The sequence below is a fragment of the Chiloscyllium plagiosum genome, chromosome 27, assembly GCF_004010195.1.
Source record: "Chiloscyllium plagiosum isolate BGI_BamShark_2017 chromosome 27, ASM401019v2, whole genome shotgun sequence".
Classification (NCBI taxonomy): Eukaryota; Metazoa; Chordata; class Chondrichthyes; order Orectolobiformes; family Hemiscylliidae; genus Chiloscyllium; species Chiloscyllium plagiosum.
Window position 1 is genome coordinate 35,454,053 of NC_057736.1, and position 15,369 is coordinate 35,469,421.

Here is a 15,369-nt window from a genome sequence, read left to right on the forward strand (position 1 = left end):
TAGTCATCACCATTGATCTGCGGGGGATTCTTGACGATGTTAAAGTTAGGAATATTAATCTATTGGTTGGCAAGTACGAACTTAAAATGGGTCATCTTTCCCAAGATGCAAGTGTTGAGTTTTGGGAAAGGAAAGAGTGAGTGAAGAAACTAGCCAAAGTCAAAACACAACACAATGACTTAAATCCTTTGTTAAAAAAAAAGAAAGTATAACCTCCGTGAGAGGTGTGGCAGGTTCAGGCTGGATGCCCATAGTATTGCCCGTCACTGGGATGTTTTGGTACAGTGTTCTGAAGGGTTTACTGACATTATGATCTGTTGCTGGGGACATAACCAACATTGCTCAGTTGGCTGTGCATTTCTGTATGACTGAGGTCAATGAGACTATCTAATCACAGAGAGAAATAACTGCATCTCCCTCCCCCTTGCAGCAGATGGAGTGAACATGACAATTTGCATGGAGTATGCACTTCTTTCTGATACTCCTCATGAAGGGAAGGATTTCACTCCCTTAATGTCTAGGTGATATCTGACCAGAGGCAGCACCTAATATATGAGAATTCCACCAAAACCATTGGTATTCATGGTTTCTTGTTGTGCCAGCAACTCTTGAAAAACCACAAGTAATCCAAGGATTGCTATAGTTCAGCAAGTGTTATAACTTGACGTAGGGTGGAAGCCATGCACATGACATTTTAAATATACAATGGCAGTCACACTTGACACAATGTTACAAAATACTCCAACACCATCCTCAAGCAGTCTTTCTGCCGTATAGATTTCTGCAGTTAGGAGAAATTGTACAGTGCCCAGCTGCGCAGCTATTAAAATGAATAACTCCCAAAGCCTGTCCAACATTTACAAGACACAATATCAGTGTGTGATGGATTGGATCATGTGTGAGATGATAGTGTATGGTAATATCACTATAGTAGTAATCATGTGGACCAAATAATTTCATGATGACATATCCAATCACAGCAATTAATGGAATTCAAATTCAGTTAATAAATCTTCAATGTCAAATTAGTCTGTACAATGGTGACATTATTGACACTCATCGAAACAGGCCCTTCAGACCATCATGTCTATGCCAAACAACAAACACCAAACTCCATGAATCCGGTTTACCTGCACTTGGTCCATAGCCTACTGTGCCCTGGGCATTTTAAGTACTCATCCAGATGCTTCTTCATGTTCTTCATATCTGCCTCCATTCATTCAGCACATTCCATAATTCTATCATGTCTGGGTGAAATTTTGTTTTTCAGATCTCTAAATCACTTGCTCCTCAGTTTAAACATATGCCTTCTGGTCTTAGATGCATCTGCCGTGAGGAAGAGATTCTCATGATTTGAGAACCTTAAATCTCACTCTGTTTATACTTCTCATTATTCTCATTAATCACCACCACAATTTCCTCTACTCCAAGTTAAACAAACCCAGCCTATCCAGTCTCTCTTTATAATTGATGTTTTCCATCCCAGGCAATATCCTGGTGAATCTCCTCTGCACTTTCTCCAATGCAATCATGTCCTTCCGAAAGTGTGGTGACCAGAACAGCACACAATATTTCATCAGTGGCCTAACCAACATTTTATAAAGTGAAAACAAGACTTCCTTACTCTTATATTCTACATTCTGGCTAATGAAGACATGCATCCTGTAAGCCTTCTTCACAAATGTGTCTATCTTCAGGAATATATCCCTTTGTTCCGCACTACTCTTTAGGGACCAACCATTCATTGTGTATGTCCTTCCCTTATTGACATTTATTGGTATTAAATTCAATCTTCCATTGCTCTGCCAAACTTACCAGCTGGTCAATATCAGACTGTAGCCTGAGACTATCCTCCTCAGTAAAAATACCACCAATTTTTGTGTCATCTGCAAATCACTGATTTCACCTTCTACATTCATATTGAAATCATTAATGTAAATAATGAACAGTAAGGGTCCCAGTACCACACCCTGTGGCACACCACAGGTCCCAGACTTCCAAATGCAAGATCAATCCTCCACCATCAAACTTTGCCTCCTATTTGTTAGCCCATTTTGGGTCCAGTTTGCCAACTTGCCTTTAAACTCATGGGCTTTTATCTTTGGGACTAGCCTTCCATGAGGGAGCTTTTCAAAGGCCTTACTGAAGTCTATGTAAACCACATCAGTTGCACTGCCCTCATCGATATATCTAGTCACCCTCTGAAAAAACGCAATTAAATTAACAAACAGGATCTCCCTCCAACAAATCCATGCTGACTGTCCCTGATTAGTCCCTGTCTTTGCAAATATTGATTGACCCACTCCTCAGGTTTTTAGTCGGAAGTTCTACTGCAACTATTGAACCCAGCTTCACTCCACTGCCACTGCTGCTGACTGAGCTAACTCTAACTCATCAGGTTCACCAATGCCATCCGCTATCCTTTACCTGGTCTGGCCTACAACAATGTGGTTGATTCTTAATTTCCCTTTCAATGACCTTAGCAAGATAAGTCAGTTCAAAAGCAATTAAGGATGGAACAATAAAAGGTTAAAAACTCTCCATTTCTGAATGACACCAGCTCCAACAGCACTCTGGAAGATCAATACCAACCAAAACAAACCAGACCACTTGACTGACACCACAAAATCATCTTAATTATTCACTCCCTCCATTGCACACAGTGTACCATGAACATGATGTATCACAGTAGCTCACCAAGATTCCTCTGACAGCACCATCCAAATCTATGACCACCACCATCTGGAAAGACAAAAACAATAGGTGCATTGGAGCACCATTACACTCATATCCCTCTCGAAGCCACAAACCATTCTAATTTGGAAATATGTCACTGTTCCATCACTTTCATTGGGTCAAAATCCCAGAATCTTCTTCCTAGCACCTTCTGAGCTTTCTTACACCCCAATCACACCAGCATTTCAAGAAAATAGATCACCACCACATTCAACAGGGCTATTAGGGGTACACAATAAATTTTGGCTTAGTCAGTGATGCCTACAAACTGTAAATAATTTTTTTAAAAAAACCTCTACAATTTAGAAGGACATGGTCAGCAGACACATGGGGAACACCATCACCTGCACATTCTACTTCAAGTTACACACAATACTGACTTGGAAATAATATGCCTGTTCCTTCATTGTCTCAACATCAAAGTCTTTCAACTTTCTCCCTCACGTCACCAAGAGCATACCTAAACCAAAGAAAAATTCAGATGTTCAAGAAGTCAACTCACCACCATCTTCTTTTGGGCAATTATGGATGGGCAATGAATGCTGGCCTTCCCAGTGATTCTGAATAAATGTGAAATAACTTTTAAAATATATCAGTGAATTGAGATTCCAATTGTTTAATTTAGGTTGTGTTCACATTGATGGCAATGTAGAAGCAAGCTTAAAACATTTGTTTGCTTCTTCTTCTGAGGGGTAAATATTTATAAACAATATGAACTAAATCTTACTTTTTTGGCTAAGTCTGAGTAGTTTCGGGTTTTTGGAGGGTTTTATCGCAGTGAGGCCTAATGAGTTTTGTCACATTATCTTCCCAAATCTGCCATATTAAATTACCTACCATGCCTCTATTTCTCAATGCACAATTCCTGTCCCATCTGCCATTATGACACATTATTCCCAAAACAGCTCACCACTCAGCAAGTATCTGTCGAAACAATGCCATCCCTTCTGCCCAGACCACCTTTAAAAGCCCATTGTGCACCTGGGCCAACACTGTCAGTCTGCAATTCCCTGCAGGTTGCCCTGCAAGGCAGCAGTAATATGAGTGTGGTGACTCTGACTGAAGGAGCAAAGGGGGCTAAAGCAAAGCAAGGCAACACAGTGGTGCAGGGAGAGTCAGTTTGGCTCAGAATGAATATGTGCTATGATAGTGAGCAAACAGCCCAGAAATACAACCTGGACTAATTCATGAGCTGGGTGTATGTCCCTGAGCTCACAAGTGTCCTTGCTGTAGCATTACAATGATAATTGCCAGTGCAGCCCAAGATGCAGCAGTAAAGTGCAGAAGTTTTCTATAAGTGAATCAGATGGGCCCTGAGGGTCCTTAGAAGCTGGCACATGTCAGATACCGTGGACAAAGGGTTCATGTGGCCAGTGCCCGGGGCTGATGCTGGAGATAAACTCATGGAAACTGCTTCCAGGATGAACGAGTAGGTTTGTATTTTGTTCAATTGTTTGACACTGTTGATAAAATGGGAAGCCATTCTGGCTTAGCATAAGACCTTGTTATTTTTCTTGTTCTTGACTTTGTCAGTTGCTGAATAAATGTTTCATTGTCCCAGATTGCATGCTTGATATCTCCAGGTAATTCAAATTTCAAATTTCTAAACAACACTGGTCCTAATGACTGTTGTGCAAAAGTAGCAGTCAGTGAGAAAGTGCAGTATTGCAGCATTACATTATGTTTAGTCAGCCCTTATGGCTGCTATCAGCATATCATATTTGAAGAAGGGTCACTGGACTCAAATGATAACTCTGCTTTCTTTCCATCAATGTTGCCAGACCTGCTGAGTTTCTCCTGCAATTTCTGTTTCTCTTTCAGATCTTCAGCATCCACAATTCTTTGCTTCATCAAACTTGAGTGTTGTGAGGTGAAGTCTTTCATGATAGTCAGCAGGAATCTTGAAGAATCACCTTTTTACCTTTCCATCGTCAGCAACAGCCTGACTCAGTCATATTCACGTAATCATACCTTACGGACAGCATCCCAGACACCACCATCACCATCCATGACCCGTCCCACAAGTAGGAATAACCTAGCCGAGGTAGCAGCACAGTGGTCTGCAATCAAGAGGGAGTTATCCAGATCCCATGAAGTCTTGTGCCTTCAGATTAAACATAGACAAGAAAACCGCTTACTGACAATTTTATACTCTCTTCCCGCAGTTAATGAATCAGTGCTTCTCAATGTTGAACAACACTTGGAGGGAGCACTGAGGCAAGAGCACAATATGGATGCTGAGTGAGGGATTTCAATGTCCACCACCAAAAGTGGCTCAGCAGTAGCATTTCTGATTGAGTCAGTCAGGTTCTAAAGAATATAACTGCTGGACTGGGTCTGCGGCAGGTAGTGAGGGAACCAACAAGTCAGAAAATTTGATATTTGACGGCATCCTTACCAATCTGCTGGCAGCAAATGCATCCATCCATGATTGTATCGGCAAGAGTGACAACTGCACAGTCCTTGTGAAGACAAAGTTCCACCTTCACATTGAGAATACCCTCCATCGTGTTGTGTGGCATTATCACAATGCTAAATGAGGCAGACTTCAAACAGATCTAGTGACACAAGATTGGTGCTGTGGGCCAGAGCATATTCTTCGCTCACCCATAATCATCAAGGGGGATCAACAACCTTGGTTTAATTGAAATGCAAGAAGGTATGCCATGAACAGCACCAGGCATACCTAAAAATGAGGTGCTAATCTGGTGAAGCTACCAAACATGGCTACTTGCATGCCAAACATCATAAGCAGCAAGTTATAGACAGAGACAAGCAATCCCACCACCAATGGATCAGATTTAAGCTCTGAAGTCCTCCACATCAGGTCATAAATTGTGGAATACAATTAAACAACTCCCTGGAAAAGGAGGCTCTACAAATTTCTCCATCCTCAATGGTGGAAGAGCCCAACACATCAGTGCAAAAGGTAAGACTGAAGCATTCACATTAATCTTCATCCAGTAATGATCCATCTCAGCCTCCTCCAGTGATCCCCAGCATGACAGATACCAGTCTTCAGCCAATTTGCTTCACTCCACATGATATCAAAAAATGATTGGAAGAACTGTATACTGCAAATGCTATGACCCCTGATTTCATTCCAGCATAGTACTCATCACTTGTGCTCCAGAATGTGCCACTCCGCTAGTCAAGCTGTTCCAGCATAATTACAATAATGACATCGCTGACTATGTGAAAAATTGCCCAATTATGTCCTGTGCACAAAAAGCAGGACAAATCCAACCCAGCCAATTACCACCCATCAGTCTCCTCTTGATAAATTGATGGAAAGTATCATTCACAGTGCTCAGCAATAATCTGCTCAGCAATAACCTACTTAGTGATGTCCAGTTTGGGTTCTACTAGGGCTACTCAGCTCCTGAATTCATTACAGCATTGGTTCAAACCTGAAAAAAATAATTCCAGGGGTGGGTTGAGAGTGAAAGCCCTTGACATCAAGGCCACATTTGACCAAGTGTGACAACGAGGAACCCTAGTACAATGAAATCAATGGGAATCAAGTTCAAAATCCTTGCTGTTTAGGAGTCAAACCTGGCACATAGGAAGATGGTTGTGATAGTTGGAGGTCAGTCATCTCAGTTCCTGAACATCTCTGCAGAACTTGCTCAGGATAATGTCCGAGACCCAACCATCTTCAGCTGCTTCATCGATGACCTTTCTTTCATCATAAGGTTGGAAGTGGGATTGTTCAATGTTGCATCATGTTTTGCACCATTCACAACTCCTCAAGTACTGAAGCAGTACATGTTCAAATGCAACAAGACCTGGACAATGTTCAGGCTTGGGCCGACAGGTAGGAAGTGATGTTCATACCACACAATGACTATTTCTGATAACAGTCAATCCAGCCACCACTGCTTGACTTTCAATGTTGCTACCATCCCTGAATCTCCCACTATTAACCTCCCATATCCTGAGATGCTCTCCTGATTGTGGACTCCCCAGTCATTGGGAACATCCTTCCTCGCATTTACCCTGTCTAGCCCTGTCGGAATGTTAAAGGTTTCTATCATATTCCCCCTTCAGAATGTAGAATGAACTTTTCTTTTCTGCAGAGATGCACAGGATCACCACAGGTACACTTACAAGGTAGATGTGTTGGTGTGTGAGAGTTAGTTCCAAATTTGCAATGTCAGTTCACAGATGGCCTTCAAACATGGCACCGATGGCAGGAACAGTGGAAAGTTCTGGCAGTGATTAGCATTTTCATTTCTCTTGTTAAGGGATATTCAAGAAGGCACTGTAGAGCCCAGTTGCATAATGAATGAGGTGAATAAGGTAGAATAATGCCAAAGAAAAGTTGCTCTGATCCAGGGCATAACAGTGTCATGAATCTTACTCAATAAAACACTTCCCTTGATAACGGGAAAAACCAACTTGGTATTGCAGCTCCTGGATAAAACTCCACTCCCTAGAAAGAAACGTAGGATCAGGAAAAGGCCACATGTCTCATTAAGATTGTTCCAATATTTGGTCATCATGGAAGAGATTGAAATCTCTTGTTTCAAATCTTTGAATCCACTTATCACACAAATTGGCACTTGTATCATTTCTAAACGGCACAGTTTCTGGCTTTGTGAGTCCACATAGTCACAGTCCATATGCAGATCAACAATTCTTCAATCACTTAGTGCCTGTCCAGATTTCACCAAAGTGTACTGAGATGTAGGTTAACTACGGTGGCTCAGTGGTTAGCACTGCTGCCTCACAGCACCTGGGTCCCAGGTTCAATTCCAGCCTTGGGCAACTGTCTGTGTGGAGTTTGCACATTCTCCCAGTGTCTCCCAGCCGGGTGCTCCAGTTTCCTCCCACAGTCCAAAGATGTGCAGGCTAGGTGAAATGGCCATTCTAAATTGCCCATAGTGTTACGTGCTTTAGTCAGAGGGAAATGGGTCTGGGTGGGTTACTCTTCGGAGGGTCGGTGTGGATTTGTTGGGCCAAAGGACCTGTTTCCACACTGTAGGGAATCTAATCTAATCTACTTCAAGGATGCGTTTATGCTGGAAAAGGATACAGTTTCTCAAAGCATGCATCAGGAAAATTCAATTAAACACACTGATTGGAGTAGGTGTTACCATGGAGAATTCTTGTGAATCGTTTCAATAAGTACAAGACAGCAAGCTTTGGCAATTTGTGCTGTTCTTTAGTAATACTCTAAGGGTTATTGTAAATTGATGTGGTCCCACTGATACATTTCATACCTCTGTTTTTTAATTCAAACTATAAAAATACCACATATCTTTGAATGGTACTTCACTTCAATAAAATGTGAAAACAAGTGAAAACAAGTGAAAAGTCCAGGTTACATTAAAGAAACTGGTTCCATTGACAGCTGTGCTCGACTCTAATTTGTCTCTGCAAGTCTCAATGAGTAGATTGCTGGGAAATAGTAGCCTTGGGGCATATTCTGATTGAGGCTTCAGAGTGAGAACAAAACTGAGCTGCATTTTCCAGGGAAATGTACTTGGCATCAATAACGTGTTGTTGTTGCTTTGAGTTCAACTTTGAAACTAGGGAATTCTGATATTTTGAGAAAATCGGTAACAAGCCTAATGTTTCACACCACTTACAGTTTTCAGAGGGATTGAACTATTTGTAGGTCATGCCTCCTTTCCCAGTGAGATTAAACAAAGCTTATCGACCTCTTGCATTGAATGATCTGAGTGTATGAATATTTTGTTACCATGAAGCTAGTCATCAACCGTCAATGCCAGTTTTTCTCCCTCTGATCTCAATCTAACTTGGGCAAATCTGCTGAGAGACAGAGAGAGAGAAAGCTGAATGTTTATCCATGAAAACAGCAGGTCAAAATAGGCAATAACACTGTTGTTTCCACTCTGTATCCATCGTTAGATTGGGAATTCATGGTGAACCCTCATACAATGGTAACATGTTTAGCAGAGGATCATTTTTTATTCCATTCCAATATATACCATCTTCTAAACAGCCCTATATCCGAAGTCCAGACCAGTCTGAAATAGATGAAATTGTGAAGAAATCCAACATTCACAGAGTTATCAATTCTGATCTCCATTCCACTCAATACGTTGGGTGACTTTGTTGCATCTGTTCAGTGGAAAACAGTGTTTAAAGTTTGCTATTCCATTACTGTAATCCACTTGTATTACTGTCAGCCTCTGAGATCATTATAAATGTCAGTATTTTATAACCGACTGTAACTACTCAAGAGTTTATCTGCTAGATGTTTGCAAACAATGTAAAGCTCTTTATAAATGGGCATTTACCAGCAGCTGTAGTTTCACTCATCCATTGAAGTTCAATGCATTTAACTAAATGAATGTGTCTCATAGTTGAAAATAAACAACCTGAGCATGTTTAACTTGCCCAAAAGCCAAACTACATATCCCTAGCTATGTATCAAAACCAGCATTAGAATGCCAACTTGCATTTGTGCAATGTCTTTAGAGTCATAAAGGAGTCCAAACAACTCTAAAGACATTGCCAGATCATGCTGGAGTAAACCCTTTAATCCCACTCTGTATTTCAATCCCATGGCACTACAACATTTTTTTCCTTCAATCCAGTTTCCTCTTGAAGTTATCAACTGTGGCTGCTCTCACCGCCCTAGGAGGCAGCAAGCTCTAGGTTAATACAACTTGCAGTGTAAAAAAAAAATTGTACTACCCCTGAATCTCTTGCTGAACAAGGGAAAAAAATCCTGGTTACATTTTCAAACACAAGATTACATCCACAAAAATGTCACGGTGAGCCTTAAAATCAGGTTTGAATCAAAATGAGTTGTTCCAAACCAAGCATTTACCATTTGTTAGAAAACTGACAGTGCCTAAAAGGGAAAGCTAGCAATGTCATTCAAAGCAAAGTGACAACAGTTAATGTAATCTGCACAGCCATATCCAGATTTACTTTTCCTTTTGCTTCCATATCAGCAATTCTCTCCCACAAATTTCCAGAAGTGTTATAAATGGTTTACAATCATTCACCTTCTTTACAAATTATGGTCCTCTTGCAAAACTGGCTGATTATGGATTCCACTTAATCATGAGGAATTTGAACTGCTCTCCCCACCCAATTTCTTCACATGAGTTTTTGCAGCCTGAGCAAGGAAATATCCTTTAAGGAGTTACTGTCTGCTTGGGCCTTTGGTGAGCTGCTTTTCTCACATGAATAGGAAACAGTCAATAAGGACCTCTCTTGCAGCCTTTCCAAAACCTGCTCAAAAGAACAGAAAGCAGTGGATTGCTTGCCTGACCTGTCAGATTAAAGCAATATGTGAAGTTCGGAGGTCTAAACAAAAAGCAAGTGAATAATCAGCATATTGGATAAGTTACTGAATACCTATAGCACAGAAAAAGGCAATTCAGCTCATTATGTCTGTGATAGCTGAATAAACCAACTGCCCATTCTCTTCCCATCTTTCAGCAGTTGGACCAAAACCTTGCAAATTAGTGCACCTGGGTCCAGACCTGAATTTTTTTTTAAAAAAATAGAGGTTTCTGCCTCTAACACTGAACTGGACAGTGAATTTCTGACTCTGGATTAGTGGTGCTGGAAGAGCACAGCAGTTCAGGCAGCATCCAAGGAGCAGCGAAATCGACGTTTCGGGCAAGAGAAGGGCTTTTCTGACATCCATCACCATCTGAGTGAAAACCTTTGTCCTCATGTCCTCTGTAATCCTTCTGTCGACCACCTTAAATCTGTATCTCTTCATAAATGAACTCTCCAATAGGGGAAAGAAGCCTTCCCTGTCCACTCGATTCATACCTCTCATTGTGTTACACACCACAATTAAGTAAGTCCTCAGTCTCCTAAGTTCTAAGGAAAGCAACCCTAGCCCTTACCAGTTTTTCCTTAGAGTACAATTATCAAGCCCTGACAATATACTTGTAAATTTCCAAAAAAAAATGAGCACTTCTCTTAACAAAATGATATAACAATCCCTGATTAATCTCTGTCTGGTTAGTTCTATCTCTCAACATTGATTCCAGTAATTTGCTCACTGCTTAGGTGAAACAGAACAGCCTATAATTAGATGGCCTAGCCCTTGCATCCTTTTTGAATAATACTACAATATCTGCGGGCCTCTAAGCCTCTGTACCTAGTGAAGATTGAAAAACCATCCACATAACACCCACTGTTTCCTCCCTATCTTTCTTTAATGACATAGGATACAATTCAAATTGTCCTTGTGATTTATCCACCTCCAAGGAGGCCAGTCCCTCTGGTATTTCCTTTTTCATTCTTCTTATTTCATTTAATATTTCATAATCCTCCTCTTTATTGACAATGATCCGCCTTCTGCATGAAGACAGAGACAAAATACTCATAAAGCACCTCATCTGCCATCTTCTGTATTAATGCAGATATTAGCATGGGCATCTGAACCCTTCACATAGTTATCCCTTCTCTTAGTGTGCTGATAAAACATGGAGTCATAGAGTCAGACAGCATGGTCCTTTGGTCCTTTGGTCCAACTAGTTCATGCCAAATATAATCCTAAAATAAACTGATTCAATCTGTTACTTTTTGGATTTTCCTTCATTTTATTGCAATTTTTTTTGTATTGTTTTGAAGTTGAAGGCATGTACTGTATCTTTAAGAGAGTGTGAATACTGTTCTGAACAAGGCAGACACTGAAGACGACAGTGGCTGTGTGGTTTTGAAATTAAGTTGATGTAATTTTAATATGTGTCTGACTGGAACAGAACATTGTTATAGAGTTGGAGGCAAGTAATAAGCAGTTAAGAGAAAGGGGTGGCTTAGAGTTGTGAATAGTTGTGGTTTAATGCTCACTTTTAGAGTTCAAAAATCAATTGATGTTATTTTGATTAAATGGTAGAATTTGGGAATTTTCTTCACTCATATTTTAACAGATTACGAGATGAGGTGAGCTTTTTTGGGTGTTTGGTTTAATTACCAGAGGGCTTCACTGCTGTGTTGCAACAGTTTCCTTGCTCTTTTTCCCTAATTTCCTTTTTTACATCAGGTTCATGCTCCTCTAAGATTTCTAAAGTAACTATTTTTTGATTTTTGTCATAAGCTCTTTTTTTTTGTTTTTTGTTCTGGGTAACCAGGAGACTTTAGGTTTCACGGTACCATTCTTTTCCTTTGAATTTCTTTTAAATGTCTCCCACTGGTTTGCCATTGACTTTCCTCCCAATAATTACAACCAATCCACCTTTGCCAGATCATCTCTCAATTACTAATAATCTCCTTCTCCCAGTTTAGAACTTTTATCCCGTTCTATCTTTGATCCATTCTGTTATTAAGCTAAATCTAATTGCATTATGATTACATTCTCCAAAATGGTCATTCAGTTCTGCTGCATCCAACTGTCCAGTTTCATAACCTGAGATTCAATCTAGGATTGTACCCTATCTCGTCCAACTTGAAGCTAGTTAGAAATCTTCTCTTGAACGCAGTTCCAGACATTTGAACCCTCTGTACCTTTCATACTGTTTGTATCCAAGTTGATATTTGGGGTAGTTGAAGTCTCCAATCATTATTGCCCTTGATTTTGTACTCAAATTTGCCTATACATTTATTTCTCCAACTTGCCATGATTTGGCAGTTTAAAGAACACAGCTAGCAATGTTTGCTTTCTTCTTGATAAATTCCAGATACCCAAACATAGTTAAACCTGGAACTGACATTTAACTCGATGTTACAAAGGGTAACTTCAGATTAAGTTGGAGCCAACAAAGAGGTTTTGTGCAAAAATAGCAATAAAATTGCACAGGGGAATATGCACCATGACATAGGGTTCACAAGAGGTTTATTGCCAGTGGGTTGTGTTCAGTATGAAACAACATTTTAAAGGATTCAGTCGTAAAAACTTAAATCCATATGAGATTCTCCAGGAGCCACTTGTAGCAGTAATGGAACTCTGTAACTTAAGGTATCCAGCACAGATCATGTAGCCATGTGGAAAAGGGGTGGGGACAACTTGAATTTATTCATTGCAAAGCACATTATGGACTAATGATATATAAGTGCAGTAAGAGATCTGTACAATAGCTTCAAGCTGCAGACCTCCCAGATATCATACATCAGACACAGCTTGGTAATCGACATATGAAGCACTGCATCCTGTACATTGTGGTACTTATGCAGGGTCTTACGTTTAAGAACTCACTGCCTTCACAACACTCCCTGTATTCTCTGATAAATCCAATGATAATATACTTTAGTAAATGAGTTATTTTTGATATTCAAGCAGAAATATTTTGGGGATGGATGTAAACCCTTCAGTGTAACTTTTCTGAGTATTACATACTTTATACTATGCTTGTATTTATATTTCTGCTTGTCAGCCATCCATCGACAGGGTCTCAGCATAAACAACCCATTGGCTCATGTGGCTTTTATTCCATGCAAATAGTTTATAGTGAGCTCCACTTAGACAATAAGTAAATTTCTCTGTTAATTAAACAGAATGAAAGATTCTGAGCTTTTTCTCTCTCCAAATATGCTCATATGTGTTAAAGGAGTTGAAATGTTATTTTATTTTGCAGCTTTAAGAGGGCAAAACTTTGAAAGAATTCTCTCTTTTTTTTTCTTTTAATAACATTGTTCACAAGAACAGAAATTTGAACTGCTTAATAATTTTAATACAGCAAATGTTTCCATTGGTCTCCACAAGAATGTTACATAAATGTCACAAAGATCAGCATTGAGCCACAAAAGATGTATTAAGACAAGAGTCAAAAACTTGGGCAAAACGATAGGTTTTAAGAAGTGACGAAGTGGAAAGGGGTACATTTGATATCACATAGCCTTAAAGGAGTCCTTTGAGGTTTATAGAGTGGTTTCCATCACAGGAACATGGGAACAAAAGGAGGCTATGTGACCCTTCAGGACTGTTAATGAGATCATGGTTAATTTTGTAGATAGAAGTCTTTCTTAATCTTAAACTAGAAATCTCTGGATCTAATTTTAAGAATGATACCTCCAAAACTAGGCTCCCAACTAGCAAAAATCATGTCTCTTCATCTACATTTTCAATATGTTCTAAACTTTGATTAAATTAGCCTTTAACTTCTTAAATTCCAGGAAATACATACTGGCTTATGATTCTCCAATACAATCAGCAACAGACACTCTTCATTACCATAGTCACACAAAAGGATCTTGCTAACTCGCACTGCTGGCAAAATCATTTAGCCTTCTTATTTCAGTTCAACTTAAACTGTTTCTCAGATTCCAGAAGATGATTTCAAAGTTGTGATTAATTCATAGAAAAATAATGCCATAACAGCAAATCTATCAACTGCTAAGTAAATTCCATTAAAGAACCACTATGCCCATTACAACTATTATCATCGCTACAGAGATTGCTAACTTTTAAAAAGATATTTGAATTTCCAGTGACTATAAGTATCATGATAAGTTTTCAATTTTTAAGACTTTCACTGTAACAAGCAACTAAAAGCAACACTGACTAATCACTATTTAATAGGTGGCTTAGAGTTTAAGCTGTGATGTTTAATACTCTCCACTCCCAAAGGCCTACTTCCTTTCCTAACATAGTAATATATAATCCCAGCACTCTAAAGGTTAAACTGGAGAACCCTTCCTTTTTGGGCTCAAGAATATGGTCTGCTTAATCTAAATGCAGATTGAGGAGAAATTTGGCACTTCACAAATGTAAATTTTTTTTTTAGGACTGGTCTCTAAATAAGACCGAACATACCTTTAGAAATCACTTATACTTCCTTCAACAGGATATAACGTTTTTTTCTCAAGACTTTGTGCAGCAAGACTGATAGTATTAAAGAAAAAGAACTTATGTCAAATCAAGTAACTTCTAAGATTTCTATCAACAAGGATTTCAACTGTATTCCCTGGACAGGAGTGGGAAATCATTGAGAGCAATTTTGAGATGTCTATACTTAACAACATATGTGCAGATGCCACAAGTGGCTTGTCAGTTTTACAATGACGAACCCTAGCAATTTCAATGCCACTTAAATCACAAAATCTCTGCCATTGATGGTAAAAGTTAATATACAGCAGGAAAGCAGCATATCCTGTTGATATGGATAAAAATGAGACTCAACAAGTAGCAGAACAAGACTAAACTTCATACATTTGCAACATAATATAAAAATAGTAAACATTTCATCCAAACAAAATATCATTTGCAATGCTTGGATATGAAAAATGTCTCTAGTTAAAGAGTTGAACTATTCACAGTGGTGACGCAATCTATTCATGGATGATGAGGCTACATTTTCTGTTTATAATTTATGGTGATTTATGGGTCCAATTGACATTTAACTCACCAATTGCAAAGTTATCATCCATGCGCCTTATCGCCCCAGTTGTACCTGCCAGCTGCCTATTTCTTCTGGTTTGCTCTCCTTCCAGATTGTACCCATTCCTCCAGAGGGGGTCTCCATGCCCATCTTCCCAGCTTCCCTCTGTATCTTTCCTTCTTTAGTATTTCTCCACTCCTCTGTCAATTTCCATCATTCCCTTACATGAATGATGAAATCAGTACCAAGATCGATTCCTGACAATGCAAGGCACTGAATGAGGTTGACCTGTTAAGGATCCTGATTCTGAATAGCACAAGCCATTATCTGTAGTTTACACCAATGATTTTGGACAGATTTTTGCTACTGAGGG